Source organism: Cibotium barometz, chromosome 17 (assembly GCF_041138505.1).
Source record: "Cibotium barometz isolate CiBa-2024 chromosome 17, ASM4113850v1, whole genome shotgun sequence".
Classification (NCBI taxonomy): Eukaryota; Viridiplantae; Streptophyta; class Polypodiopsida; order Cyatheales; family Cibotiaceae; genus Cibotium; species Cibotium barometz.
In genome coordinates, this window is record NC_141062.1 from 33,356,954 (window position 1) to 33,363,308 (window position 6,355).

Below are 6,355 nucleotides of genomic sequence, written 5' to 3' on the forward strand. Positions count from 1 at the left end.
GATAGGCACGATAAGAGTGCCCTTGTTCGCCACACTTGTAGCACCAATTCTCCTTCTAAGCGTGCCCTTGTTCGCCACACTTGTAGAACTGATTCTCCTTCTTGTACTTCTCAAGCTCTTCTGGAGAGAGCCTGTTTTGACCTTTGTAAACTCCCTTCTTGTTCTTCTTTCCATTGCCCTTATGATTTTAAGAAGAACGCTTGTTGTATGGAGCCTTCTCGTTCTTCTCAAGAGGCTTATTAGACGACTTGGTGGTGGAAGGAAGAAAGACCTTTGCAGCTACCATTGAGTGATGGATAGCTTCTGATATGGTCCTTGGCGTTTGTGCGTTAACATATGCATGCATATCTTCGAGGAGTTCCGCACAATATTGTTGCTTTTGCTTGGAGAAATCAATTCTTTTGAAGACAGTGGCTTTGAGATGTAAGTCCCAAAACTTGTCTACATAGTCCTAACGTGCCATCATAAGAGAGAAAAGTAACATTTTTCCCTCCTTCCTTGAACTTCTCGAGCTTAAGAGCTATTTTCCAAGCATTATAAGTTCTTGCACGGCGATGCCGTCTATGAGCGGAACTACTCCGAGTGGGGCTTGATTCTGCATCATTAGATGAAGGAGAACTTGGTGGTGGAGAAGGGGAAGGAGATGTTCTTATTCGTCAATGAAGTCGTCCTCTTTCACTTCTCCCACTCCTGGATGCATAAGAGTCGGAGCTTGGGCTAGCTCGACATCTCTTGGATGAGCAAATAGGAGAGGGAGGAGGATGTCGTCTTCGAGGGGCTCCCTTTCACTTTCTCTCCTACCATGCTCACTTATTTCGGGAGAAGTCTATCCTTTAGCAAGAACCTTTCTGGGAACAAGAGGTTCATTAATGCCAAGAGTCCTTTCTTGCGGTTGCAAACGGCAATTTTCATAAGCAATAGAGTGTCCTTCTTGGGAAAGAACTGCACCTATGCTATCACCGCACGCATCGCAATATACCTCAAATGTCTTTGTGAGGTTAGGAAGTACTAAAAGGGGTTGTGACATAAGCTTCTCCTTAAGTTGATGAAAGGTTGTATTCTCTTTTGCGGTCCATTGAAATTCAACCTTCTTTTCTGTTAAAACATGGAGTGGACCCGCAATTATAGAAAACTTCTCAATGAAGCGTCTATAATATGAACACAAGCCAACACAAGCCAATAAAACTACGTAGCTCATGGAGATTCGTAGGCTGAGGCCATTATTCTATTACCTTAAGCTTTTCAGGGTCCATGCAGATCCCTTCCTTAGAGATAATATGGCCTCGATAAGCGCTTGAACCACTGGTTGTAAGGAAGGATTACTTTGAGCTTCCTACAGCCTTTGCACCAAGTAGCGTACTGCTTGGGTGCCTTATGCAGAGGCTTCATCCTCCTTAAGATTGATATGCAGATTGACTTCATCCTGATGGTTGTCATACATAATTATCTCTCCCTTAGATTCAGGAAAGACCACACACACAAGGGCGAGCACGAGGCGCAAAGCCGAGGCAAGGGGGGCAGCACTAGAAGTGTGCATGGGTGGATTGAGGGATACAAGGCGAGGAGCAAAGGAGGGGTGGGGGTGATGGCGGGCACAAGGCAAAGAGCTGAGGTGTTGGAGGGGGGGGGTATGCATGAGCGAGTTGAGTGGAGTGAGGTGTGGAGTAGAGGGGCAGTGGGGCAGTGGGGGCAATGGTGCGGTCATGAGGGGCAAGGGAAGCAACAATCCATGAGCTGAAATGTTTCTAACAAAATGACATTTGCCTTCGATTGCTCGAGATAGAGGGCCACAGCTCAATATGTTCAAATATGACGAGACATACATATAAAGGCCTCTAGTGACGTAGTTGCAATAAGGGTTGGCGTTTCCAGAAGCTTAGTTAGGATAAACAGGAAGACAAGATGGGACGTGTCTATATATTTTTAAACCCCATTCCCCACATAAACATGGAACTTTCTTTTCTCATCATTGTAAATTTTAATTTAGCTCTTTCTTGGGTTCTTCAGTGCTAAGCCTGTATTTGAAGTTTGAATGTTTTGGAACTACTCTAATCGGTCTATATTGATTCCCAGGTGGTATGTGGCTTGAATAGCATTGAATAGTTATGTAATCGGAAAAACTCTATACACATGTAGTGTACTAGAGTCCCCTTGTGTATTCTTTTGGAAGTTTTTCTAATACAATATTAAAGCCCTTGCCCACTATTGTGGGCATTGCCAAAAAAAAAAAAAAAGTTAGCGCTCTTTGCACATTCTCAGAAATTGATATTTATACATACTCTTTAGTTTGTGACATAATTTTTGGGATTGGGTAAATTTATAGTGCCTTGTAAATTGGTAAATGATTGCATATGTTTACAAGTAGAGCATTCAATATCGTGATCTTTGTGAGCCAGTGTTTGGGAAAAATGTGTCTCAGCTACCAACTCTGCCTTTTAGAAATCCAAAAAACCCGGTTTGATTGGAAGAGAAAAGGAAATTTTCTTGTATAAAATTTTATGAAAATAGTGTGAAATTTTGAAAAAGTATGGTTATTTTCCCATTATTGTTGGTTCAAAAATGTATCAAAAGGAAATGTGCTCTTTAGAAAAATATTTTTGCCCGAACACTGTTGTGAGCCAATATAAGGGAGATATAAGGGGGCTACAGTGTATACACCTTTGCATTTTTTTGTAAGTCCCAACTCTTTGGTATCGCTATCAAACTTTACAACTTGCCATAGTTTTGCGCAACTCATTCAGGATACCAAGGAAACCATCTATGCCTTTCTTCCACTTTCCATTGGTCACTTATACACACACTTTCCACTTAATTTATAAATTTCTAGTGGTCCTAATCTTTGCAAAATTGCAACTCATTTATAAACCAGATATGTATATTTGCACTGACTTTCACTTGTACACAAACTCTCCATTTGGACTTGCTCAAACTTTGACCCAGATTGGGCCACTCTTTTATTTTTAACGCCTCAGAGAAGCAGGGATCGACATTGGGCCACATTCGAAAACCAGAGGATTTGGCTGCCGCTTTCTTATATCGAGCCCCTGGAAGATGAACCCATGAAGCTGCTAGCCCCTCATAACCCATGAAGCTGTAGCGGCAGCCAAGTAGTTCAGAATCAAGCTGCTCTTCGGAATATTCAAATGTGCTTATGATGGACCCATTTCTAGATTACATCAATGAGATCCTGATGGAAGAAGGTATGGATAATGCCACTTGCATGCAGCAGGTCGACCATGTGACTTATCAGGCCATCTTCAGTGGCTTCCACAGGATCCTAGGTGAGCATTTGCCGCCCAATTCATACACTGATTCTACTAGGTATGCTGATGTCTTTGATCCGCGTCTTCCGCGTCAACTCATCTATTCTGAAAGCGGCCCTGATGAGCAACATGTCAAGGTAGTTAACCCCAACGATGGGCTCTACAGCATGCATAATGAGCCTAGAATATCCCTGCCTGACACTGGCCATCCCCAAAGTGGTGTTCAGCAAGAGAGCGATGAAGTTGGCTGCAAACTAAACGTGATTCTGGTTTTCAAGGCCATGTCATGCCCATGAATTCTACCCAAATCCCTGAGTGTCATGCGATGAAAAATGGCATGTACAATTCCAATGAATCTAGTGTTTCTTTGTCTTCTAACTACGACACCTTGGTACAAAATTACTATAATGCTATCAAATTGAATGATGAGGTACTGGATATGACGGTATCTTGTTGGGGTAAAGATGCTATTGTTGAAGGCCTCAATGGCCATAGATGCATGGGAGGCCAGGAACAGGGCAATGGTGATTTCAAGCTGCGTTCAGCGGATGAAGAATTTTCTTTGAAACTTGCAGAAGTTGATCTGTCATTTGATCATTTGAAACTAAATGATGTCTACACAGATCTCTATGCTGGAGAGCCTAGCTCTTTAGGCAGTTCAACTGGAGCTGCCAGAGATAGCAAACACAATGGGGACAAGAAGAAATCTTTGGGCAGCAAATTTGGTCAGAAGAGCACATCAAAAGTGCAGGTGTTTGCAGATGTGAGGGAGGTCCTTGTGAGCTGCGCGGAGGCTGTGGCGATAGGAGATCTGAGGAGGGCAAATTATATTTTGCAAGAGCTACGCCAAGTGCACGGTGCCTCTGCAAATGGGACCAGCTTGCAACGCACTGCACACTTTTTTCAGCAAGGCTTTAGCATTGCGAATGAGAGGGATTGGAGAGCACCGCTTCAGGGCAATGTCTAATACCCTGCCATCTACAACGACCATCCTGCAGCCCTCAAATTTTGGATATAAGGTGCTCCCATTTGTAAAGGTAATGCATTACTTTGCAAATCAGAGCATTCTTAAGGCAACAGACGCGGCTTCAAGGCTGCATATTGTGGACTATGGGTTAAGGTATGGCATTCAATGGCCCTATCTCATAAATGCACTGGCAGACCATCAAGGGGGCCCTCCTTTTCTGGTCATTACGGGCATAGAATTGCCACAGCCAGGCATTGATCCAGCAAAAGGGCTTGAGGAAAGCGGGCGGCAATCGGCAGCGTATGCCAAAACTTATAATGTACCCTTCCAATACCATGCCATTGTCTAATAAGTGGGAAGACCTTGATGCGGCCTCCCTCAACCTCCATGAAGGTGAGGTCCTTGTTGTAAACTGCATCAAGTGCCTCTGCCACCTTGCGGAGGAGAGTGTTGACTTGGCCTTCACCATTTCCCCCGCCAGAAGGTGCTCACCTTCATGCGGAGCCTCAACCCTCACCTTCTTCTCACAGGAGTTAGGACTTATTTAGCACAAAGTTCACCCTTCTTTGTCTCCCGCTTCCATGAAGCCCTGTACTCCTTCGCTAATATATTTGACATGCTAGACACACTGTGAGGCGACACCCCTCAAAGGCTTCTATTGGAAAGGAGCTTTTTCTACTGTGACATCCTCAACATTGTGGGTTGTGAGGGTGTGGAAAGACTCGAAACTTACAGGCAATGGCATGCGCGCATCACGAAAGCTGGCTTTGAGCAGTTGCCTGTTCCCCCAATAATTCTGTCCGGATCAAGGTCCTATGTGAAACAGCATCATCACAAGGATTTTCTTATCCATGATGATGCGAATGGATGGATGTTGATGGGCTGGAAGGGTCGCACTACGCTTGCTGTTTCAGCGTGGAAGCCCAGTCGTGTGTAAAAGGCAACAGGTATGAACAATTTGGAAGAGGGATGTGTCATGAAGCAACCTTTCCCTAGCAGCATTGCAAGGTAAGCAGCCTGGAGATTGCTTCTATCAAGTGTAAGCATCTTAGATAAAATCAAGGGAGGATTGATAGTATGTGTAACATCCGTATTGAAGATGCTCATTGTATCATGATGTGGTTATTGATGATGTATGTGACATGGTGAAAGTTCTTCCCATGGCTTGTTTTACCTGCAAGGATGTGGAAAGATCGGAGAGATACAAGATTTACAATGTGAATCATCCTATGAGCTGACCCTGAGCAGCTGTCTATTCCCCTCCCTATGTGAACCAGTATTATCACATGGATGCTTTTGGGTTGGAAGGGCATAAATTGGTATACAAGGCTCTCGTTTCACCATGCCGACTATTTTATGTGATAAATCTTCTTCTTCTTTAAAAGCATTTCTAACAAATCTATAGCTTGTATAGGAAAAGGGTCTAATATTCTTTAGTAAAAATGTAAACACAAGGGATTCTAGAAAAAAAAAACATTGAAGACGTGATAAATCTTCTTTTAAAAGCATTTCTAACAAATCTATAGCTTGTATAGGAAAAGGGTCTAATATTCTTTAGTAAAAATGTAAACACAAGGGATTCTAGAAAAAAAACACATTGAAGACGTGTGCTTATGGAGCTTACATATATTGGCCTCTTGAGGGCTCATGTACTCTTTATCATTGGATTAGTTAGGCTAGTGTCACTCTAGGCAAGGCACCCTCAACAAATGAGGCTAGCCCACGTGGTAAGGCGTTCGCCTCTTTCATGGGCCAGGAGGGTTAGGATCAGCCATTTGACATTATTCTGCACCCGCAGTCCACTTTTTGTTTAGCAAATCAAAGGCTGCCATTTCCTGTGTGTCCGGCAGCCATGGGTGCGTGACACTTGTGTGACACCCGCCTTAGTGTTGCTTCTACTCTTATTGTGTACTTTCACTTCTCTACCAATTGCCAATTGTGTACTTTCTTGCTATCCTTGTCTTTCTTTGTATCTCCATTTGTAGTTCTGTCATGGAGCTTTGCCAAATTGCAGTATGAGAGCAGAGGCCCCTCTAATGCAAACCAATATAACATGGCAAGCTCAAACATCAACACCGGTAAGATGTGTCACTCACCTTGTGTACACTTGATCTATGTGGATTCT

The 6,355-nt window shown here is 43.5% G+C and overlaps 1 pseudogene; it reads left to right on the plus strand.

Moving 5' to 3' along the window:
• The first annotated feature begins 2,931 nt into the window (after window positions 1–2,931).
• LOC147629908 (scarecrow-like protein 14) lies at window positions 2,932–5,596 on the plus strand (annotated as a pseudogene).
• Window positions 5,597–6,355: the final 759 nt, after the last annotated feature.